Genomic DNA, 26,367 nt, shown 5'->3' with positions numbered 1-26,367 from the left:
GTGAACCACTCCTCCCAGCTCCACCAGCTCACCTGGCAATCAGATGCCAGCCAGCAGCTCCAGCCTTTACACTCGGCTGACCCTGTCCACCCTGCCCACTCAGGGAGCGCCCCTCCTTTGCTCCTGCTCTCGATCCCCCAGGAGACCACGGCCCATGTTTATGAAAACTGAACATGTCATTCAAACGGGCACCTCTGGCCTTGGGAAGCTGAGGATCAGGACTCACGGTTTTTACCTCTCCTTTCTGTCACTGGACTTTACAAGCAAAAGCTGGTCTCCCCGTCGGCAGTTCTGAGAACCTCGCAGACAGTAATGAGTCTGGGGTTGTGTTAAGCTCAGATGTCAAACAGAGTGGCCAGGGCCTCCCAGAACGCCTGGAGAGCCGCTAGCTTCTCCCTCTACAAGGTCAGCTTGTGTGTAACACTTCATTAAATTGCTCAAACACTGAGCCGTGTCTTTAACCAATACCTTTAATGTCATCTTCTGCAGACTTAATAGAGGAGCATTAGCATACCTGTCAAGTCTTCCCATTTAAACCTCGAAGCAAGTCAAGTTTAAAGCACCTCCTTCAGCCCACAGTGGATTTAGCTTCAAACTTTGGTTGAAGAAAAAGAAAAAGAAAAACACAATAATAAGGAGGGGGAATCCTCTATGGGCCTTTGTGACGAAGTCAAGCATGTTATCTATGTGCAACTTTTCCCCAAATTCTCCTTCTTGTCTTCAATAGTATGCCTAGTTATAAAATGGGAGGGGGGGGCGGAGCAAGTCTTGCGTTGGCTAAGGAGTGGCCTGTCCTTGTTTGAGATTTATATACTGGCAAAGAGCCAGACTCAAAACCCAAACTCACTGCCATTGAATCAATCCTAACTCATAGCAACCCTATAGGGCAGGGTAGAATTGCCCCTGTGAGTTTCCAAAACGATTACTTTTTATGGCAGTAGCAACGTCCTGCCTTTCTCCTGAGGAGCTGGCTGCTGGTTTCGAATTGCTGTTCTTGCAGTTGGAAGCCCAACACATAACCACTATGCCATAATTCCACTCTACTGGCTCCCACCCCAGCCCCGGCCCGGAGAGTCGAGGATAAAATCCATTGGGAGATGCCTGATCCACAGAGGAAAGGCCTGATGATCAACTTCATGAACAATGCAGCTACTGAAAGCCCTGGCAATCAGTTCCCTTCTGCCATGCATGGGATTGTCATGATTGACAATCAACTCCCCAGCGGTTGCCATTGGTGGGCCTCTTCCAAAAGCATGTGCTGTCCAGAGGGTAGCACAGAGACACAGGCAAGGAGGGCTGCTGGGAGGGTGCACTCTTCGGTGTCCTGGTAATTTGGATCATTCTGAAAAGGCTTACTGGCGAGTGTGGGCCTCTCCCCGCATGTGCATAACCGCAGAGTTCTTGCTCTCCACCTGGTAGAGTGAAGACCAGGAAGTAGAGCAGAAGCAGCAGCTGACTTGCCAGTCTGGTGAGACAGTTACAGAGCATCTTGGCAGCTTTGGAATGGTAGATTTGCTCTCTTCAGGGCCAGCCTCGTCGATCCTAGAATGGGGCCTACGCAGCAGATCCACTCATGGCCCGAGGCCAGCAGATAGGGGTTTAGGAAGACCCGCATGGCTAGAAGGTTCATTGCATCTTGAGATTCTATTACCTGCTCCCATTGGAAGGTGAGACGTGGACTCTGCCTTCCCTGGTCTCTGGGCGGAGTTTTGGATGGACCAGCACACAGGCATTCAGCCTCAGTCAATCCCATCTGTCACTCGGGTTCAGTCGCCAGTAGGAGGTCAACGCTTAAGGAAGTGCAGTGGGCCTGGGGTGCTCGGCATGAAAGTCTTGGCTAGAAGTGGGAAGCAGGATAATGAATGTGCCCTGTCATTAAACCACTAATCGTTAATTATCCCCCCAGACATCGCCTAATGTGCTACCCAGGCAAAAATGAAATTGCTTGAACTTTTCCCACCAAGTTCTAGTTTTAAACAAATTACTCGCGTCAAAACTATTTACTAAAGTGAGTAATTTTAGACATTTGTCAGACTCCATAACATGCTTTAATTAGCACCAGCTAATAAAGTCCTCATGTAATTAAGCATACCTGCATCCCCTGTTTTGTTTTGTTTAATTTTGCTTACAATCATTTTTTTAAAATGATTCACTGCCTGACTTCCAGGACACATGTATGTGCAAAGAGGCGTGTGTGTGTGCCTTTGTGTGTCTATGTTTGCAATGCCGCTTTGTAAGGAGACACCCACATAATTAAAGCACCCATTTAATTGTGAATGCTGCGATTAAGGTGAAAAGGAGGAGCTTTGTCCCCAGAGGTGGAAAGTTGATCCCTGACTTTCACTGCAGGGGACCGGCTTGAGGCTGGTGGCCTGGCTCTCGTGGTCCCAAGGGCAGAGCCGACAACGTGACTTCTGCCTGGATGCCCTTAGGGAGCGCGCAGGTCTATGCAGAGCCTGCTGGTTTCCCTGACGCCCCCCTTCTGAGAGGCTCCAGAGAGAGGTGGCAGGAGTGACAGTTCACTCTCTGCTCAGAAACCTGTCACTTGGAGATCAGCATTTTAACTACCCCTTGCCCCTCAAAAAAAAAAAAAAAAGGACACCTTAATTTACCCTCTTGATTGGCTTGATAGCTGTCAAAGTGACAACCTGTCTGTGGCTGAAAGGGACCTGGTGTAGCTTCTCAGGCGTACTGTGTGTGCATTATATGGTCTGCTTGCTCCCGGAAATGGCAACACTGAGATACCTGCCCTGCTCCTCTCCAGCTCCTGCCTCCCTGCTCTGTGGCCTTGAGCTTCAGGGTGACCTCCAAGGTCTGATCCAGCCAGAGCTCTGCCTCCCTTCTGCGGACCAGGCCTTCTTTCCCCTCCCCCACCCCCCACCCTCTGCTCAGACCTGGTGGGTGCTCCACGACACGGAGGCACCCATGCCTGAGAAGGTTGTCCGCTGTGTGTTTGACACAGGGCAATCGATAGCTCAGGCAGCTGGATCCCTCAAGGGGTTAACCAGTGTCCTAAATAAAGTCTGACTGAACCTTCCTGTCAGGGGGAGAGTCTTCACATTCTGTTCTGCACTTGGACAATGAGGACCACAATATCGGGCTGTTAGGGTTCGTAATCTCCGCTCATTTTTTATAGACATTTGAAAAAAAATCCCCATCCCTCAAAACCCTCTGAAATTGGAATATTTGTCCCATGTCCTGGTAAGAATACGGATATTTGGCTGGCAGTCAGTCTTCGGTGTTCTCACTACGATTTTGCCAAGCTTTACCGTGTCACTGGTCTGTCGTTTGTGTTGATAAACTCGGATTTTGTCCTACTTTCAAAGGCGGAAGCAGTGCCCTGCGGCCTCCCTTAAGCCCTGCCCAGGTCCCGAAGGGTGTGACTAGATGCCTCTGCCTCTACAGGTACGTACCCCAGTGGAGAGTCACATTGAAATCACGGTCGCCCCTAACCACCCAGGCCTCCCGAGCCCTGGCAGCGTGGCGCACTGGGTTGAGGTGTCCTATAGTTGTGAAATACACATGAAGACCAAGGCTAAACCAGAGAAGGCAGAATGCCTCGATCATTATGCTGGCTGTATGTTGAAAGGATCATATCTTGACTACGTTAGGTCACATGAAAAACTCCAAAAGGCTCATGGAAAAGTTCCATTCTCTCTTTATTCCATTTTCCATGAACTTTTGGAAGCCCCTTCCTATTATTAAAAGGAATTTTCCCTGTCTCCTATTACCTCTTCGGTGTGGTGGTTTGAAAGTTTAGAATTGTACACGTGGTCCTTGCTGTCTTTCTCCTGGGCAGCACTGACCTGCAGGGGTTGAGGACACAGGCACCCCGGGCAACAGAGCACAGTCTGTGGAAAGGGCTCAGCCTTGGCCTGAGTTTGGTCCAGCCCAGCCATTCACTGGTGGCTCACCCTGAGCACAGCTCTCAGCATTGGTGGAACTCAGTGTTATATGGAATGGGATTGTCAACTCACTGGAGACTTGAAAGAGGGGGACAAAAATAAAAAGGAAGAGGCAAGCTCCCTTCGCTGGCTTTGAAGATGAAGCCATCATGGCAGGAGAGATAAAGAAGGGGTGTTTTTTTTAATCATTTTATTGGGGGCTCTTATAGCTCTCATCATAATCCATACATATATCCATTGTGTCAAGCACATTTGTACATATGTTGCCATCATCATTTTCACAACATTTTCTTTCTACTTGAGCCTTTAATATCAGCTCCTCATTTTTCCCTCCTTACCTTATGAACCCTTGATAATTTATAAATTATTATTTTTTAAATTTCTTACATCATCTGCTGTCTCCCTTCACCCATTTTTCTGTTTTTCATCCCCCTCAGGGGGTGGGGTAGGTGTTATATGTCGATCATTGTGATTAGTTGCTCCTTTCTACCATCCCCGTTCCCCTATCCTCCTGATATTGCTACTCTCATTATTGGTCCTGAGGAGTTTATCTGTCCTGGCTTCCTTATGCTGGAAGCTCTTAGCTGTACCTGTGTACGTGCTCTGGTCTAGCCGGATTTGTAAGGTATAATTGGGGTCATGATATTGGTGGGCGGGGGGCATTAAAGAACTAGAAGAAAGTTGTATGTTTTGTCGGTGCTATACTGCACATTTCTGATGGGCTCTTGGTTACTTCACACCTTCCTTTCCTAGCCATCCTGGAAATTTAGGGGACACCTCAGCGCCCTGAGGTATGAGCAGGTGAACTCTGATCTCTCTACTTGGGTTCTCCCAATCCCCTATGCCAGACTGAGTAGCACCAGGGGAGGGGAGTGCCTGTCTCTTTCTTTAACCCATGATGATATGTCACTGATCAGCACTATCGGCTCTCATAGCTCCCCAGGTAGATTCCAGAGAGCAATGAGCCAAACATAAAAACCCCTTTATTATTGCCATTTCACTTTTATATACCCATCAAACTTTCATATTTAATCTCCTACATCACAATAGCTGATCATTTTTAACATTTGACATTGATAGAGTGCCCACTGCTATTATTCTGACATACTATAAAACATTATACCCATTTGCAATAGAAAAGGCCAAGAATCAATACCCTGCCCCATTTTCCACCATGGCTGTAAATCACGAAGCGCCTAACAAATTGGTTTAAGTAGAAGAAACTTCAGAACCAATGAATGGCCTGACCAATCCCACCCCCTGTTAGAGCTGACAGATACCTGGATGCATGAGCACTTGTGGGGAGAGGGGAGGAGGAGGAGGCAGTGGTAAGGTGCCAGGCTGCCTCATAAAACAACCAAGATTCTTCAGGGACAAGAATTGTCCATCTCTCTGGGCCCTATCACCACCCAGTGAGAGTGGAGGACATCTTTATTCAGCTCATGTTCCCTTCAGATTTTGCCTTATAGCAAGTGAGCCCACACTGGGAAGTGAATGACTTTCCCCAATGCCTAATTCTTCCGACCTTCTACCCTATCCTTTGTCACGATTAGTGGTCTATTTCTCAGTGACTACATTTAGACCATTCAGAAAAATTGCCATCATTTCTCAGTCTTTAGGCAACATCTTGGTCTAGCTGAAGGCCATGAGGACTTTGTTGAACTCCACCCAAACCTTCTTTCAACTTGGCAGTGGCAGTGAATTACTGAATGTGGTTCTTCCAGACAAAGGCTCTAACTCCCACCACATGACCTTTTCCTGCATGGGTCTGGTTAAAAAAAAAAGGTGGGAGAAGATGCTGATAAGGATTCACCTGTGAGTAATTATGCATGGGATTACCTGGAGTGCCATCCTGCTATGTAGATGGGCACCCCAACCCTCAGAGCCAGTTAAACTAAATGTTTTTGTGCAGGACGCTAGCTGGTGGAGCAGGGGGCCTCTGGGCACTTACTTCTGTGATGACCCACAGAACAGAGTGCCTATGGTCTGAGATACCCCTGGGCACTTAATTCAGGGAACTAGGTTTGCTGACTGATGGTCCTTGAGCTGAATGCTGTCAGGGAAGGCTTCCAGCAGAGGGTGTGCTCTTTGGGCATGTATTAGTGGGCCTGGAAGAACTTGGTAACCTGTCCTGCTAAACATCTCAATCCTGAGCACTCACTTCTCACTGGCGGTGCAACTTGTTAGCTCCCTTAATAAATCCTGTAATCATGAATTTTGTATGTAAGTTCTGTGTGCTCATTGCAATGGATATTAAACCCCAAGAGGCAAAATCGAGAACATTAATGAAGACATCACAAACCCAGCTTGCTTTGTTTAAAATACATGAGCCCACAGTTTGACTTAGTTGTTGGAATGCCAGAATGTACTGACAGCATGCAGACCTGACTGGGTGAACAGAGGGGGGAATGCCTTCCTTGTCCGTGTATTTCAGTCCGGGATTGGATTCCCTATTGGAGTTCGTATATGAGTCTATACTTTACCTGGCATTCTTGCTATAAGCATGTCCCTACAAGTCACCTATAAACTGGATTTTCATGAAGTGGATTCTTGTTTCCTGTGCACTCACATGATTTCAGAGACGATTTGCCCGCATTTCAATAAACAGCGAGTGATTGTTTCCGTCATCTCTCTTACTCATCCTCTTGGCGAGCCTGCCTAACATGAAGAGTTGGTGTCACACAGGGATTCCTCAGTAAAGGGCTACATCCTGTGCTTTGTGACTCAATCTGGTTATCCAGTTTTGCAGCTTTGCGATGACCCTTGTGGAAGGTCACTGGGTTCTGATTTGCAGCGGTCCCTTTGGAAACTGAGTATCAAATGAAGAACATCAGGTTTTCAGTCAAGGGCCCAAATTTGAGTGATCCTGGCATTTTCCATGCATAATCCAACGGAGTGAATAAGATTTATGTGACCTACTACGCTTTAGTTTTTAACATTTATAAAGTTAAGGTATCTTTTTCACAAGATCTCTAGTGAGGAAATGAGGTAAGGAAAGGAGGAGCATTTACTATTGTCGTTTGTATTGGTAATGCAATAATAATAAGGAGATGAGAAAAGAAGCAATTCCACCCCAATCTATGCTTAATGTAAATTGGAGCAAAGTAATTCTAATTCAGAATTACTCAGATAGAGCACACCGGAAAAATCACATCTCAGCACTGCCATAAGGGTTGAGACTCAGAAAGATCACCAGGCAAAATTGGGTCCTAGAAGACTTCTAATTCCTAAAAGAGAGTGTTAAACATTAGCCACGAATCGTGTTTTCCTGGAGTGTGTTCGCATAGATGTTAATAAAATCACTTACTCCGTCAACAAGAATGTCTTCAGTGCCTCTTCTATTCAATTGTGCCACACGCATGTAAAGGTTGGACATCGGATGAGGAAGACTGGAGATGGTGCGTTTGAATGCTGGTGCTGGTGAAGAGCATTGAAAGTGCCATGGGCTGCCAAAAGAACAAACACATCTGTCTTGGAAGGAGTAAGTCCAGAATATTCCTTAGAGCCAAGGACGGTGAGACGTCGTCTCATGTACTTTGGACATGGCCAGTCCTTGGAGAACAGCATCATGCTTGGTGAAGTAGAAGGACAGTAAAAGAGAGGAAGGGCCTCAAAGAGATAGATTCGCACAGTAGCTACAAAAAGTGGGCTCGATCACAGGAGGCACGGGACCAGGCAGTCCTTCACCACGCTGCGCACCAGGTGTGAATGGACTCGATGGCATCTAACAGCAACAGGACCTCTGTCAAGCATGGCACTCACCCCTGACTATGTCATACAGCTTGATGAGGTATGGCTCTGTGTAGATTGTCTGCATCTTAGGTTCTCCAGTGGTTGGGTGTATCAGAATCACCTACAGGCCTTCAAAACTAGAATGTTTATGGTGCCTTTGAGTGACCGTTTAATTCAATGCCCAAGATGATTTCCAAGCTTAGGCTCACTGGTCAATATGGTCAGCACCAGTAAGCTGAAGAGAGCATGACCCACCATCCTCTTCAGCACCTGCAGTCTTCAGAGGGGGGAGATGGGGGAGGTTACATTGAGATTCCAGATTTCTGGTTTTCCTAAAATTGGGATAAAGACTAGAACATAATGTGTTCAGCTGGTGTGTGACCACTGCCGGGATACGGAAATGGGCCAACGCCTTTGTTCTCAGACTATAGTTCTGCTGCTGACTGGCTCCAAAGTAGCCTGGTGTGTTTGGCATCCTGTGCTGCAGGCCTCTCATCTGTGGGCCCAGAGGACCACCTAGAAATCACATTGTCCCTTTTATCTTCAGGCAGGGGACGGTGCTCTTTGGACTAAGTCTCTGTTTAGGGAATAGGAGGAGAAGGAAGGTAAGGGAGGGAGAAGGAGGCCTAAGTGAACGCCTTGGTGACTCAGCCGTACTGCTCTCGAGATAAAGCCGCCCTCCGAGTGTGCCAAAGGAGCGGCTCCAAGGCCGGTTTTCCCCAGTCACCTTGCACTGACTCTACAACCTTGAAGGGAGCCAGAGGGGGTGTCACCACCTCCTCCAGAGGCATGAAGAAGTGGACGGTCATCTTAATGCGGCGACTTCCTCAAATCAAATCAAAGAAGCACGTGATCCCCGAGGACAGAGCTCATATTTGCCATGGTCTCCAGTGTCGCCCTTAGCCCCTTCGTAGGGCTGTAGTAAAGCAGAACACCAAATCAGCTGAAATTAAGGCGATCTCAAGTCCCGGTGACTTCATGTGTTAACAGAATAGAACAGCTCCACAGAGTGGAATTATGTTGTTGTTGTTGTTGTTCTTATCTTCCTGGAAGCAGAGTACCAGGTTTTATTCTGATGCACACATAGGTAGCTTTGAACCATCAACTATTTTTTCCTTCTAATTAGCAGTCAAGCACAAACATTTTGCACCAACCAGGACCTTAGACACGCGATGTGGTTATTGGATACCCTGGACCGGCCTGCAGTGCATAGTGACCTTGTGTATAACCGGAAGAAGCACTGCTCGGTCCTGCCCATTGTTGCAGGTACTGTGCCAACCCATCTTATTGAGGGACGGCCTCATTTTCCCTGATGCTCTGTTTTACCAATCATAATAGTAGACCCCGCCCCCAATTTATATCTGTTAAATGAATGAGCAAATGATAAGAGGGAAAACAATTCATTAGAGGCAGTCCTTTTCTAGATCCAGGGACAGCTGGTTTCTGAAGTTCTCTAACTTTGCCAAGCAAATGGAATTGTAAGCTCTTCTCCTTGTTGGAGTTTTGTCATTTTTGAATAATGTATTGTTTCAAAATTTAAATGAGTCTTTTATAATGTTTTTACTTGGGGGCCTGAGTGACCCTTTTGATGTTGTGTTTACCTTTCCCCTGAGTCTTGGGAAGGCTTTGCCAGCAAACCTGCTTTTTGCCTGAGCTTCCAGCTTATCTCGATCAGAACTGTTTTTTTGGCTTTTATGGGCTCTTTCTGCTTTGCAATACCATGATTTCAGCTAAGTGAAAGTGCACCGTATTCCCCAGAACTGTCCCGAATCCTTCACTGGAAGCTGATTTGGGTGAGAGTAGTCTGGAGGTGACACAGTGGCTGCTGTCGTTGTTAGGTGCCATTGCATTGAGTCTATTTCCAACACGACCATCTGAATCATTAATAACTATCAATACATCTTGGTTGCATGTTTCATCAATTTCAGGCTGAAGAAATTGATAAGAAATTTCAATTTCTTTATCATTAACTTTAGTACTGGGGGGTGTAAATTTGGATAACAGTTGTATTGACTGGTCTGCCTGTAGATGTATGGTGATTATCCTTATCACAGGTAGTATTGTACTTCAAGATAGATCTCAAAATGTTCTTTTTTTAATGATGAATTTGATGCCATTCCTCCTGAATTTATCATTCCCAGGCTAATAAATCATATGACTGTCTGATTCAAATTGACCAATGTCCATCCATTTGAATACACTAATGCCTAGAATATTGATCCTTACGTGCTCTATTTCATTTTTGACAACTTCCAATTTTCCTAGGTTCATACATTGCGCATTTCACATTCTTATTAGTAATGGATGTTTGCAGCTGTTTCTTCACCTTTAGAATCCTGCTCCATCAACAAAATGTCCCAGAAGCCATATCATTAAGGTCTACTCTACTTAAAGAGCGCAGCTCTTCCTCAACATATTTTGAGTGTCTTCCAACATGCTGGGCGATATCAGACAATGTTCTGTTGCTAGTCACAAGTTTTCAGTGGCTAATCCCTCAGGAGTGGAAAATCCACTCCTTCTTCCTCATCTGTTGTCCGTCTAGAAGCTCCACTGAAGCCTATTCACTATGAGTGAGCCTGCTAGTAAACGAAATACCAGTGCTTCCAGAATCACAGCAACCCACTGGAAGCAAGGTGTCAGGAAACTGTGTCAGAGCATCCCAAATGAAAGAGCCTCAAAGGAAAAGGGAGCAGGACCTACGAGATGGCACCCTGGTTTGGTGGACTCAAATGAGCATCCCCAGATTGATAAGTAGTACACTTCTGCCTCTGGCCAGAGCTTTTACTTGGCACCAAAGTCCATTTCTTGGACTGAAATGCGATTCTTATTTCTTCTTGCTCTATCTTTCTGGAAAATCTGTGAGCCCAAGATGCTGGAGTAAACTACCAAGTAAGTCTGCAGAAGCTCCTTCCTGAGAGAACTGGAAGTAGAGATGAGACATCCTTACTTCTCAGGACTCTGTGAAGAGCAGGCTTACTCACATGCAGGGGCTGGAGCAGGCAACTTCTGTGTACCTTTAGGTGATAGGAACCCCTTTCTAGCAGCACGTTTCAGAGCACAGTCAGGGAACAGGCAGAGGAGGAGGTATAAGAGCCCAGATCTTACTCTTGCAAATGGACAGAACAAATAAATTGCAGTCCTGGTGTCGTACAGACCATAATACAAAGTCGGCGAGGGACCAACCAGTAAGAAAAAGAATCAGTTTTTCGGACCCAGTGGTGCACCCCAAATCTGCCCTCTGATCCTCCTTCCACTCAGGTCCAGGTGACCAGGACTCAGGCTGTCTCTGGTACCATCAGAAATGACCCTTTGATATCTGATCTCCCATCTGCTGGGTTAGGCATGGGGAAGAGACAGCTGGCACAGCCCTTCCCGGGGGACTGCAATTAGGGGATATTTAATCCTGTCACCTGGTTCATTTGCAGTGATGGATTTGGGCTGAAGCGCTGAGTGGTGCCAAGAGGATATTGGATTACCAGGGCCCATCCCCTTCTCCCCTCAAAGAGATAGGGCCCACCCCTGCCCCTGCACCTGTCTTCCTGAGCCCCAAGGTTAACCACCTAGCTTCCATGAATTAAGAGGACACGCTCACTGTCAACCCCCAGCCCTGCAATGTCACCTGACACCTCCTGCAGACACAAAACTGTTGATGGCATTTCACCCCAACAACCCTACATCTTTGTGAGGCTCTGCATTGTAGATTCTGGAGCGAGGAGAGCCTTTCAGACTTTCAGTCACAGCCATTTCCTTGTCATTTTCTAGACTTTGAACACCGGAAAACTTGATCTTGATCGTTCAATGTCTTTGTGTGTGTGTGTTTTGGCACCTCTGGGGTTAGCCTCAATTTATCTCATTCTTCCCTCTTTGGGTTAATCAAGCACACTGAAAGGACATCCAGTGGAAGTCCAAGGCTTGGATTCTGGCCCTGACTACAATATTTGCAGATTGTGGGATTTTTATGAAAACATTTCCCCTCTCTGGACCTCAGTTGCGCCATCTATAAACTGAGTGGCTTGGATTAGATGCCCTGTGTTCCCTTCTAAATCACACAGTTGACGCATGTGGAGAAAAGTCGAGCTCAATCCTAAGAGTCTGGGCTAGACAGGAAGATAAATGGCCAGAGGGGAGTCCACGGAAAACACTGACAAGCGAGGAGAGTTTGGAGAACATCTCAGTGTGAAAGGGGCACTCCAGGTCTGAAATGTTCTTTTAATAATTTCAAATGACCCCTATCCCACAGAGATTTTTGGGATTACACACCCACCAGCACCACCACCATGGATATATCTGCAGCAAAAGGAAATACATATGAGAAGGCTTCAAAAACTAATTAAAAAGTCCATTATCGCTTAATTCTACTTTTCCCCCAAGAACTTTCTGATGCCTCATTGCATATAGACATATCCTCTGTCAAACCTATTCATGGGTTTAGTCTTGTTCTCCGCCCCGCACCTTTCAGCCTGCCTGCCAATCTGTATATCGACTCACCGAGTATCATTGTTGTTATTGCAGAACTGTGAATGTAATAGTAATTGACTCTGTTATCTTTAACTCTTGGACGCATCTTAGTATCTTCCTTTGTCTTCATCATTTTTTTGTTGACCCCTTTTCAGCATAAAGCGTTTTCACTTACCAGGTAGACCCACCCCATAGAAAAGAAGTCAGCACGATGCATGCACTGATTTATTCGGAACGGTCCTCAGGAAGAGTCACCCATCGTTCCCATGGGAAGTGTCCTGTTTCAGGAGAGGGGAAATGTCGAGAACACATGGGGAATTTCACCACTTCTAAGGCCTGGCACAGAACAGCTGCCACGTCTGTGAGACAGGCTGAATGTGAAGGGTTGCCTACAGGGTCACCTCATCTCCTGGGTCAAATGACTCCAGGGCTTCCTGCCGTGCTCTAAATAAGCCCACTGCAGGACCGCCCAGGAGCCTTAGGGCCACGGTGGGCCACACACTGAACTGCTAACTGGAAGGTCACCAGTTGACGCCTACCAGTCGCTCCTCAGGAAGCAGAAGACGCTGCTGGCTCCTGTAAAGATCCAGTCTCACAAACTCTAAAGGAGGGTTTTGCTCTGTCCTATAAGATCGCTGGAGTCAGATCGGATTCCGCAGCAGTGAACTTGGTTTTGCATATGACCATGGATCACCAAACCCTGAGAGACCTGGTCCCTGTTATCCTCTCTCTTGATTCTCCACCCCTGAGTTTCTAACTCTATGCGTTGGCAAAGATCTTTATTGGCACAGGAGATCAATGCTTCACTGATAACCGAGAGCTTGGAAGTTTAAACCTACCTGTTGCTCTGTGGGAGAAAGAGGTGGCAGTCTGCTTCTGCACAGGTGACAGCCTCAGAAGCTCTCTGAGGCAGCTCTGCTCTGAGCCCTGAGGTGGCTGTAGGTCACTCTGTTCCATGGCAAGGACTCCAATTTTATTTTATGCTTAGGCCTTTATGTATATGTGTGTACACACATCTTCACGTTTCCAATGTCACTCCTACCTCACCATTTTGAACATGCAGTTACTTCCACCATGAGCACTCGTGTTAATGCTTAATATGAGTGGAAACTTCAGGCTCAAACATCTCAAATTTAGAGAGATCTTTCTGTGCCAATCTCTACTATATCATTGTTTACTTTCTTAATAGTGTATATCATCATATTGCATTAGCTCGTGTACTTACTTGCTGATTTTTCTCTCACTTGAATACAATCTCCGTGAAACTAGTAACCCTCTTTCTAGTTTACAAGTATATTCTCAGTACCTAGAATAATAGCTAGCATATGATAAATAGATCGATGAGAGGTGATTGATAGATAGTTCGATACCATAAAGTTCTCTCTTATTTGTGGCAACCTGATGTTCAACAGAATAAAGTATTGCCCAGGCCGGAATCACCTGCCCAATTGGCTGCGTGTTCTAGTTCCTGGCTGCAGCTGTTGGGCCTGTCCATCTCATTGAGGGCCTCTCACCCTCACTGACCCGATACTTCTGCGAACATAATACCCTTCTGCAGCCACTTTTTCTCTTCTGGTCCTGTGTTCAACGTAAGGGAGCCAGACAATATCCTCTGTGATCCACAGGTATTCATTTCCAATCATGTTCACAGTAGATCATGAGGTCTTTCTTCTTAATCAAGCATCTCTGCTGAAACCTGTCTACTCTCTCTGGCTTTGCTGGCATTTTAAATACTGGTAGGATACCTTCTAGCAACACAGTGACTTATATCTCACTACCGCATTATAAATTGACAGATGGGCAATGGAGCATTCCCAGGAGAACATAAATGTGAGGGTGAGTAAAAAAATATTCTTCCACAATCACAAAATGCTTTATTAAACAAAAATATCAAAATGGAAGGTTATCGTTTCTTGATACATTTTCCATCAATGCCTGTACACTCTGAAGGCGGGGTGCCCATTTCTCTAACCCTTCCCTGACGAATTCTGCACTCTTCAACTTACACCATGATGGAATGGCATGTTGGGCATCCTCAAGGGGCACCCATTGTGTTCCTTCCCATTGTTCTTTAAATTGGGGAATCAAACAGAAGTCTGAATGGGGCAAGGTCAGGGCTGTTGGGTAGCTAAGTAAGGTAGGCAAGGTTTCCCAATGAAAGTCTCCTAGGGCAGGCCTTGCTGATCTTTAAGAACCAACAGGTGCACAGAGGGGATGGGAAAGGTTTCGAACTCACCGGCCCTTGTCTCATCATTGCAGTCGTTACTGTTCTTCAAACTTCCTAACAGTGCCCATGAGCATCCTGAGTCCTTTGGTGAAATCTATCAAGATGACTCCTTTGGACCCCCCGAAATAGACATCATATTTGCCAAGCTGATTTCTCTGCTTTCACTTTATCCAGCCACGCAGATTCCCTCGCAAGCCACTGTTCGGGTTGAATTTCTTTTTCGACCGAGACAAGTTTGTTACTGACAACTGGTCTGCAGCTACTCACTCATCACAGAGACATGTTTATAAATGTTTTGTTTGGAATAAACATGCATGTATGAACTTAGTTATGAGGCTCTTTGGGGCTTGAATCCTTGTATCTGTTTAATCCACGAACATCGAAGTTCTTCCGTATATTGATCTTTGAGGTCATATTCCTATTGATGGCAGGTGTTTGAGGCGACAAGCTCGTCTCAAGGTAGTGAGTCCACTTCTACCCCCTCACAACAGCCCTTCCTAGTGCCTGTGCTCGCCACGTTGAGAGAGAAGCAATTGGCACCCTGGTTCTGGCCTCCGCTGCCCGGCTCCCATCGCCTGTTTCTATTTTGATCAAAGGATGGGAACAAAGGATCATACCTGAATGAGTCTTGTGTCACATCATGGGCATGGGGCTCCTGCAACACTGGCTCAATCCCAGGCGAGAGCTCTTGAGAGCTGCACAGCTGCTGCCTTCAAAGGCCTGGTGTGAAAGCAGAGGGAAAACCACTTGAGGAGAGAGGATTTCCTTCCAGAGACGGGAAACAATTCAACTCTGTCATCTCACCCCTCTAGTGACATACATGAGAGACGTGTGCGTGCGCATATGGGTATGAGAATGTGGGTGCGTGCGTGTGTGCGTGTGTGTGTGTGTGTGTGTGTGTGTGTGTAGCAGAGAAACAGAACATCTCTTGTAAGCACTGTGGCTCTCAGATACTCTTGAGAATAGCCAGGAAGCCACTCACTCCCTCTGTCCATAAAGGGCCAAGCTGGGACTTTCCTTTGCTTGCCATTGTCTCCCTAAGCCTTTCCAGGCTCTTGTTGGCTTCTTTTCAGGAATCTCCCCTGTTCAACTTCCCTGTCTTTTATTGATCTTGTGACATTCATCAGTGTCAGTGTCATCATCTTAAAATGCAACTGTTTTCAGATAATGTCCTAGATCATCACAAGACATTTCCATATGCATGGGTTTTGCATCTCTATTCTCTTTATAAGCTCCTGCAGGGCAAAAGCAATACCTTCTCTCGGCACTTCCTTTATAACCCTCTGCACACATTTCTTCCAACAGCATTCCTGTCAGTGTGCTTGTTGTCTCCACAGTTTTGGGAGGTTGAAAGCTCTTGTGGCTGATTTTCTTTCATTCCATTAATTTGTGGAAAATATTTACGGAAGCCCATCATGTGGCAGGCACTGTGCTCAATGCTGGGGATTCCGTGTTGAAGCTCACAGTCTGTGGTGGAGACGGAAACATACACAAATAACTGTAATATAATGTGGTAAGTGCTATAATGTAGGTACCATATGCTCAAAGTGCTATGAGAACTCAGGAGGGAGCTTATGAAATAATTTAGTTAATGTTCCAGTGTCTAGATGTGAATGTTTAAATAACACCTTTCTTTTGTAAGTGCTTCCTGGTTTTGTTAGCATTTTTTATGTCTATTGTCTTGTTTGATGCTTCCAGCATACCTGTTAATAAGCTTTCACTTCAAAAGTCTCTTACACAGAGTAGGTACACACGGAATCATTACCAAAAGACAGAATAAGTTAAGTGTAAAGTAGATGTTAGTATTATGGATTTATAATTAGGAAAACTGAATATCCCAAAGGGATCTGCTGAAAGCCACATACAAGAACTCAAGTTATCATTAAATACACAGTAGGCATCCACTATACAGGGCCGCTATGTGTCGCATTCAACTTGGTGGCAGTGACTTTGATTATGTGAGATGTACTATGTGGCATGCCAAAGCAGACACAAAGATGTGTGAGATGTGTTCTTCTCTCATGGAACTTCCAGTCTTGTTGATAAGACATGATATAAAGATCATTAAATGATGATAAAGGAGACGAACCAGTTCAGGACAAGAGTAGAAGGCAGTCTTCAATTAATAACCAAATGAATGGAACAGACGGGGAGGGACACAGTGAACAGGAGAGAGCATTGTAAATTAGTCAGGAAAGGCCTCACCCGGGTGATGAGATCTGAGACAGATGTTACAGAATGAGCGGTGAAGACTGAGAAGACAGGTTTAAAAAAGGAATGAGTTAAAAAGTATGAAATATCTTTAAAGGAAATGAAACCCAATGGCCCTAGAGTACCTGGGTTGGTCCCAGAACTTTGTTCACCCTCGCCTCATCGTTCAGTCTGTGCACACGCACCTAGGATTTCTCCAGATTCTGCACTGACGACCCATCCTATCAGTTGATTTTCTCATTGTTTACTTCTTTCCCGAACATTTTCTCTGACTTCTTTCCAGACCTATGACATTTTGGGAAAAATAAAGCACTTCATCACCAAATGCTCTCGCTGGCTCCTGGCTTCATAAAAACTCAGGTTTCCTTCCACCTCTGCTGCCTTCTCAATGGAAGCTCTTGTTTTTCACTTATCGTGTCTCATCCAGCCGAGGCAGGAACGTGGGGTCAACTTTCTGCATGTCTTCCATTTCTGCTTCCAGATGACTTTTCTTCTGTTCATGTGGATATAGCCATTCACCACATGAGGCTCGCAGCATTTGTTAAGCCCCCTCTCTGCCGCTCTTCCTTGTTGTCATCTATCCCTACACACCACTCTGTGAGAACAGATGTCAAGGGTAACATTCCTGCCTCTAAATTTTTGTGGTATCCCCACCCCCCACACACACTCACCTTTTTCTTTGACGATGGTCCTACATGTGAGTTGGGCTGGAAGGTGTGCACACATGATGGGGAAAAGGTAAAGTCATGATCCTGCAAAGCCAATCCGGTCTTCCCTACTAGGAGTTGAGAAAGGAGAGCAGGAGGATTGTGTCATTCTGAGCGAGTCACCTGAACAGAGCGGTTAGCTGGCGAGCAATTCAGGAGCCATGTTTGGCCAAATGTATGTGAGACAGGGGAAGCCAATGAAGAAAAGTGGAGAAGAATGAGGCAGATGTGCAGAGAGAGGCAAGGCCAGGCACCCAGAGAGAGGCCTGTCTGGATGCCTGAAAGATTTCCAGTCCTTCCTGAGGCTCAGCTGCTCCCTTTTCTCCATGTCCTTGAGACATCCCAATGTCCTTGGAATCAATCCTACCCGCAGTTCAAGTATTTTTCCCTCTCAAATTTTGTTTTCTTTATTTTTGTTTACATCGCCAAAACAATTTTAAAACAGGTGGATGGAGACACTATATTTTTAAAGTTTGCAACATAGAAATGATCCAGTCAACATAAAGGCCACTGGAACACACCTGGTTACCGTTATGATGAAAAGTGCTATCATTACCAAAGGGAGCTCCTATTTGTGGTTTGGGCAAGATGACATGTGATTCGAACCTGAAAACAGTCCTTCAAAAATTATTGTAATTTTATAATATTAAAATGAAAATGATTACCAAAGATATTTACAAAATATTCTTTGAGCCCAAACTATAAACCGTGTGAATGCACAGCTAAACTCTCAAGGAAAAAAAGGAAAACCTAAATTAAAGTGGAAGTCAGATTCCAGAGAAATCAGAGCAGGATTGGATGCTGTAACTCAAATGTGATAGGAGTGTTTTGTGCTGGCAAACTTAATTGAAACTGATATCAATGCATAAAGCGAAAACAGAGGGAGAGGGACCTATGAGTGCAATACAAACATCATGAAGATTTTGGGAGTGCAGGCAGGAGGGGCATTACTCTTCTTGTGCTCCAGGTGAGAAAAGAAAAATATCCTTTGAGTAACAGGCTCATTGGTCAGAGACTGGAGGAACTCTCAAAAAGACTATGGCCATTAGTCTCCCTTCAGGTCTAGAGCTCACCCTCCTTTCCCTCCCTCCCTCTACCCCCCATGGCTCAATTTTCAGTCAAATAATAAGTCTATAAAGGAACAATAACACTGATGGAATATGCCCACCTTAGAATAATCAAGAATTTAAGACCAAAGAGCAGCTTTTACCCAAGGACAATGTTCAGAGGGTTAGGAACGAAGGAGGAATTGGGAATAAGGAAGAAGTGGGATAAGTGAAGTGATTATAATGAGTGAGTTGAAACATATTGTGTAGGAATTGCTGAACTTGAAGCTGACGCTCTGCTCTGGAAACCTTCCTCCAATATACAATAAAAAGTAAAATAAATAAATAAATACCCTCCATAAAGTGAAAAGCTTGGGTCTGCTTATTACATTGGTTTGGGTTCTAAATTTATAATACAATCATAGCCTGAAAAACCTGAAGTACTGAATTAACCTAAAAATTAATACCCATTTAATAATAAATATCTCAGGAATTCTGGTTGAAGCACATACTAAACTTATTTGGAAGGTAGTTTCTAAACATGATCTATAGGAAATTTCCACAGAGGGGAAAAACTTAGTATGACCTCACATTAAAAATATTATAGAAAATACATGGAAATAGTTTACCATGAATGAGAAACAGCATCTACAACTGGAATATTTGAACATCAAACACTTGAAATGATATAATGGCAACTTGAGAGGTAAAATGGATTAGTATGGTTAAAATTAATAAGAACCTTTAAAAAGAATGTGATATCAAAGAAATGAATAATGCACTATAGAACTGAAACTAGTAAATTTTCTAATGAATCACACAGAAGTTTAAAATAATGGTCTTTGATAACTAATAGCTCAATAGAAACAAGAAAAAAGAGAATTAAAGAATTAGAAAGTGCATCGGAAGACTTTAGCCAAAGTAGAGTTTAATGAAAGAAACATATGAAAGTTGCTTCAAAATTTTTGTGGAAATTTTAATTAACTTTTAATTCTATTTTTCCATGGAGTTTTTAAAATCCCCTCAAATGAAAACGATGTAATGTAGAGAAGGGAATGCTAAGTGCTCAATAAATACCTATTCGTTTTTCCAGAAAGAAAAACAAAGAAATTGAGAAGAGACAAAATTGTCCAGAATCTAGGAAAATTTAAAGAAGCATCTAAGAGAAGCACTATCCTTCTGGGAAAATTAACAGAAAGATTTCTGTAACTAGACACGCGAGTCATAGTAACACTGCAGAATACCAAAGTGAGAAAGAAAAACTTAAAGCATATTGGGTAGAGAATTTTCTGAAGAAAAATTCTCAGTGGTTTGACAAGCAGACTAAGCAGCCTTATTTAGCCCAGAGGATAATAGAATGGGTCGTGAAAATCCTGGGAAGAGTTCATTACTACCCCAAAATTCTCTAGCCATGTCAGTTAATATTTATTTTAGAAATGGAGAATAAATGAAAATATACTCAAATAGCAAAGATGAAAAGTATATCACATTTAAAGAAAAAGGAAACAAGGGAAATTGAATCTAAAAAGAGATATCAAGAATAATGATGCACAAAAGAACATGTGGTGAAGAGAAGTAATAATTGATTATCTGAAAAATGATAATTAAATAAACTATCTACTGTTGCATTTATGAAAAGGTACACCAAAATAGTAGAGTAAATATCAAATAAGATTGAAATCAAAATGTTTAAACTTTCCTATTTCATTCAAGAAGTAAAATTATTGATTTGATTTTTTGAGTCAGAAATATTAAAATGGTGGCATAGTGGTTAGTTGTTGGGCTGTGATATGCACGGTATGAGGTCAAAACCACCAGCAGCTCCTTGGAAGAAAGACAGGACTCCCCCAAAGAGTTACAGTTTTGGAAATTCACAGGGGCAGAAACTCACAGATATACCCTGTCCTACAGGGTCGCTATGAGTCATTATGGATTGGATGGCAATGAGGCTGACATTTTTGGTTGGCGAACACCTCCTACACATACATTAACAAGAAGTAATGAAATGTTTAAAGGAAATTAATTTTAAAATAAATGCAATCAATTTAGCAGGAAGCACAAAAATCAAGGGGGAAAAATAAAGCTGTGAAAAGTAAAAATACATCTTCTCCCCCAAAAAGCTTTCCATGAGAATATCTGGCATGATCACTAGGCTAGGCCGGACTCTCTATGAAAACAAGACAATGATGTTATATATATTTATATATATGTATGTATAAATAGAGAAATCTATATCAAAGAAGTGGCTCCCATAGTTGTAGAAGTGGGCAAATCCAGTCCAGTTCAAGTCTGTGATCAGGTGTTATACTGGAGGCTCTTTTTGAATCACATAGCTGCTGGGGTTGATGAACTAGGAACAAGAGGATGGATCGGGGATATCAGAAATATGAGAAAGGAAGACCATGACTGGTGGATACAGATCTGGATGAACCCAAGGATGGCAGGTCAGATAGCAGGTGGGGATAGTTCCCATGATCCATAGGCAATAAGGCAGGCCATTGCCTCAAGTCCAAAGAACTGGAGGTTGATGCTCCAGATGCTGGATCCAGACCCGCAAGAAGTGAAGGTTTCCATAGCACACACTTTTGTATATGAAGTAGGCCATACTCCCAAGGGATCATCGTCAGATTTGTAGCCTGAGAGAGGCTTGGAACCCATTGCAATCTTCCCACAACTGCTTGACTGTTCCCAGCAATCCCAACACAGAGTTGTCTTACTTTATGTTAAGTCACATCATGAGAGAGGCCTCAGCAGCCAAACCACTGAGAATCCTGGCCCAGCCATCATGACATAAAACCTGAATATCACAATGGCAGACTGCGTAAACAGGCTAGCTACGTGTTCTTTAACAATGACGTGAAAAAGAGACACAGATCGTAATCCTGGACCTCTGATCTTCAGAGGAGTACATAGTGACATGGATTGAATACCAACTATGAGAAGATGGGAAAGACAGAATGAGTCGATTGCCAGCTGACCTGACACAATCCAACCATTTTGAGCTTTTACAAGCAGCAATTAGGAGGTCAACCAGACTATCATAAAAGTGAAATCTTCCCACCTGTTCCTCACACCCTTCTAGTTACCATTAGTGTGGTCATCAACCCCCTCTCACCTACCCAGTGGGCAGATACATCCCATCCCTGCTCCGCCCCTGCCTTGCCTGAGGTCAGAGCCATACTCTCATAGATCCAGGGACAAGTGTACCACCCCCACATCCAGAGGCTGGTGTACTCCACTTCATCAGACACACAGAGCACACAGTGCTAGAAATATGGCCTTGGCCACCCTTACGAGAACAAAGCCTTCCTCCATAATCAATCATCCAATTCCCAGCTTTCCTTTGAGCCTGCAAGATTCCCTTCAAGGAACAAACATCTTGACCTCAGTCACCCTCTGAGTCAGCGCGAATGATTTCTGGATGAGGTCCATGACCCCAGACTACCTCTAGGCTGGCAGGAATTCTATCTAGGATCAGGTATCCCATTCTATCCCATCCATCTCCTCCTTTAGCATCTTGGCTGGCAGAGGACACCAACACATATCTGGTACCCTGCGGAATACCGACAATTTTCTATTCTCTGGGCCAGGCTCTCTTTCTCCTCAGTCTTCTCTCTTCTTTTTGTTTCCTTTCATTTCTTCCCCACCCTTCTTTCTCAACTCCCTTTGTATTTTCATTTCTTCTATTTCTCCTTTCTTTGTCCTTTCCCTTGTTTTTAGATTTATGTTGTAAACTATCCTCTTTCTATTTTCTTTTCCCCCATCTGGTTTTCTTTATTGTGTTTTTAGAATATGAAGTAAGTGACATCATAACAGAATCAACAGAAATAAGCAGAATAAAAACAGGATACTATGAAGAATCTCCTACAGCAAATGTGAAAACCTAGAAGAAATCAACACAAAATCTGGAAACATACTACCCAAGTAAACAAATGTAGACTGAAATAAAAAATTCTAACACACTTAAACAAAAGAAAAATGGAAAACGTCATTAAAAAATCCAGAACAGTTAATTTGTTTCCTTTATTGTTGTCATCACTGTGTTCTCACTCATCGCCTATCTTGCTATGGCTTGATTTTTGGTGCATGTTATTATCTCTACAGATCTATCTAGATAAGATGGGCTGGATGAATAGTCTGGAGGAGAAAACAACGGGACCAATGGTTCTGGGGGGACACAGGAGAGGGGGAGGAGGGGGTAAGGAGGTGGTGCTGACCAACCCAGGGACAGGGGAGCAACAAGTGAGCCAAAATCAGTGGCAAGGAGGGTGTGAGAGGTCTGGTAGGGATTCAGCAAGGGCAAGGCAACTGAGAGAAATTACTGAAACCCAAATGAAGGTTGAGCAAGATAGTGGGACAAGAGGAAAGTAAAAGGAAATAGAGGAAAGAACTAGATGACAAAGGGTATTTATAGAGGTCTAAAGATCAGAATGTACATATGTAAATATATTTATATAAGAGTGTGGGGAAATAGATCTACGTGCATATATTTATAGGTTAAGTACTAAGGCAGCAGATGGACATTGGGCCTCCACTCAAGCACTTACTCAATGCAAGAACACATTGTTCTATTAAATTGGCATTCCAGGATGCACACCTTCCCGACCCGATTGCTGAAGAAAAATGTGTGCATAACAAATGTGGTAAAGAAAGCTGATGGTTCCGGCTATCAAAAGATAAAGGCTTGAAGATAAATAAGCAGCCATCTAGCTGAGAAGCATCAAAGCCCACATGGAGGAAGCACACCAGCTTTGCTGACCACGAGGTGTAGAAGGGACCAGTTATCAGACATCAAAGTATTAAAATTCATATCAGTGGGTGCCCACCTTCCTGATAGGATCACTGAAGACAAACGTGTGAAAAGCAAATGTGGTGGAGAAAGCTGATGGTTCCCTGCTACCAAAAGATATAGTGTCTGGGGTCTTAAAGGCTTGAAGAGAAACAAGTGGCCATCTAGCTCAGAAGCAACAAAGCCCACATGGAAGAAACATACCAGCCTGTGTGACCATATGCTGCCGAAGGGATCAGGTATCAAGCATCAAGGAACAAAATCATATCATTATAAATGTGGATCAGTGCAGAGTGGAGACTCAAAGCCCATCAAATACCCCCTTACTGAAGGGTTGTGGGGAGCAGATGAGCTAGTCAGGGTGCATGGTAACAACGATGAAACATATAACCTTCCTCTAGTTCTTAAATGCTTCCTCTCCCCCGCTCCCCCTGCCCCACTATCATGATCCAAATTCTACCTTATAAATCTGGCTAGAGCAGAGGATGTACATTGGTATAGATAGCAACTGGAAACACAGGGAATCCAGAACAGATGACTCCTTCAGGACCAGTGGTGAGAGTGGCGACACCTGGAGGGTGGAGGGAATGTGGGGTAGAAAGGGGGAACTGTTTACAAGAATCTACGTATAGCCTCCTCCCTAGGGGATGGACAGCAGAGAAGAGGGTGGGGGGAGACCTTGGACAGTGTAACATATGACAAAATAATGATAATTTATGGATTATGAAGGTTTCATGAGGGAGGGGGAAAATGATCAGCCGATATTAAGAACTCAAGTAGAAGGCAAATGTTTTGAGAATGATGGTGGCAACAAATGGACATATGTGCTTGACACAATGGATGGATGTATGGATTGTGATAAGAATTGTAGGAGCCCCCAATAAAATGATTTTTTTTAATCTGTAACAAACAAAAATTTCAGACTCAGCTACCTCAATGGCAAATTCAACCCAACATTCAGAGAAGTACTGATACCAATTCTATACAAATTATTCCAGAGTGTAGTAAAGGATGAAATACTGAATTTATTTTATGATGTGAGCATAACTTTGATATCAAAACCAGGCAAAAGCATCAATAAAAAAGAAAACAAAAATCAATATCCCTCAGAAATATAGATGCAAACATTCTAAGGAGAATCCTAGCAAATAGAATGTACCATCATATCAAACAATAATACATCATGAGCAAGTGAGATTCATACCAGATATGTAACAATGGTTCAACATTAGACACACAAGCCACATGACCCATCACATAAGGAAATCAAAACAGCTGCATGATTATATAAAGGTTAAAGAAAAGGCATTTGATAAAATCCAAAACTCATTCCTGATTTTAAAAAAACAACACTCAACAAAATAGCGATAGAAAGCTAAGTATTAAACCCATGCACACCTTTCCTGGTTTTAAGCCATGCAGTATCCCCTCATTCTGTTCATACTACTGTCTCTTGATCTACGTATCAATTCCTCATGAGCACAGTGAAGTGTTCTGGAATTCCCATTCTTGTCAATTCTATCCCTAGCTTGTTATGATCCACATAATCAAATGCCTTGGTATAGTCAATAAAACACAAGTAAACATGTTTCTGGTATTCTCTTCTTTCAACCAAGATCTATCTGACATCAGCAATGATATCCCTTGGTACCCGTCTCTTCTGAATCTGGCCTGAACACCTGCAGCTCCCTGTCAATGAGCTGCTATGGCTGTTGTTGGATGATCTTTAGCAACATTTTACTTGCATGCGATATCAATAACCATGTTCTATAGTTTGAGCATTCTGTTGGGCCATAATTCTTTGGAATGGGTACAAATATGGATATTTTTCCAGTTACTTGGCGAAACAGGGGACCTTCAAATTTTCCTGGAGTAAATGAGTGACTGCTTCATCAGAAGGTTGAAGCATTTGAATTCGTATTCCATCAGTTCCTGGAGCCTTGTTTTCTTGCTAATGGTTTCAATGCAACATGAATCCCTTTCCTTAGTACCATTGGTTCTTGCTCATATGCTACCACTGACCTGGCTGAATGTCAGCTAGTTCTTTTGGTCCAGTGACGCTGTGTATTCTTTTAATCTTTTCTTGGATGTTTCCTGCATCATTCAATATTTGGTCCATAGAAGCTTTCAATAGGAGAACTTGAGGCTTGAATTTTTTCTTCAGTTTGTTCAGTGTAAGATCTACTGTGTTCTTCCTTTGTGTTTTTCTAACTTTAGGTCTGCAAATTTCAGTATAATATTTTACTTTGTCTTCTTGAGTTGCCCTGTGAAATTTTCTATTCATCTCTTTGACTTCCTCATGTATTCCATTTGTCTTAGCTATTCTACAATTAAGAGCAAGTTTTCTGAGTATCTTAGGACATCCAAGATGATCTTTTCTTTCCTTCCTGTCCTTTTTTTTGGTTTGTTTTTATCTTTTTATTGGGGCTCACAAGGCTCTTATCACAGTCTGTACATACATCAATTGAGCAAAGCACACTTATACATTCATTGCACTCGTCATTCTCATAATTCACCTTCCACTTGGGATCCTGGAATCAGCTCGGCTTCCCTTTTTTTCCCCCCATCCCCCTCCGTCCCCGATCCCACCCCTGAATGATATTTTGAATTCTTTTTAAAAATCATTTTATTAGGGGCTAATACAACTCTTATCAAAATCCACACATACATCAATTGTGTCCAGCACATTCGTACATATGTTGCCATCATCATTCTCAAAACACCTGCTTTCTACTTGAGCCCTTGGTATCAGCTCCTCATTTTTCCCCTCCCTCCCTGCTTGCCCCCTGAACCCTTGATAATTTATAAATTATTGTTATTTTGTCATATCTTACATTATCCGACGTCTCCCTCACCCACTTCTCTGCTGTCTGTCCCCAAGGGAGCAGGTTATATGTAGACTTTGTAATCTGTTCCCCCTTTCTCCCTCACTTTCCCTCCACCCTCCTGATATCACCACTCTCCCCACTGGTCCTGAGGGGTTCTGTCCTGGATTCCCTGTGTTTCCAGTTCCTATCTGTGCCTTAAAGCTTTTGTGCTCTTCATGACTGATGTTCATGCTGTCCTCTCGCAGCTCATCGGGGCCTCTGTCATTAGTGTTCAATGTGGAAAATCCATTCTTGACATGCAGGTGGGAGAGACTCCAGGCCCTGTTTTGGCTCCCGTGAACTTGTGTTCATTTTGTTCAGCTTCAACCTGAACTTCCATCTAAACAATTGATGGTCTGTTGCACATGCAGCCCTTTGCTTGATTTTAGCTGTTGATATTGAGCTTCTCCGTCATTTCTTCCCCC

Source organism: Tenrec ecaudatus, chromosome 4 (assembly GCF_050624435.1).
Source record: "Tenrec ecaudatus isolate mTenEca1 chromosome 4, mTenEca1.hap1, whole genome shotgun sequence".
In the NCBI taxonomy this organism is placed as follows: domain Eukaryota; kingdom Metazoa; phylum Chordata; class Mammalia; order Afrosoricida; family Tenrecidae; genus Tenrec; species Tenrec ecaudatus.
Note: the sequence above shows the minus strand (reverse complement) of the source record.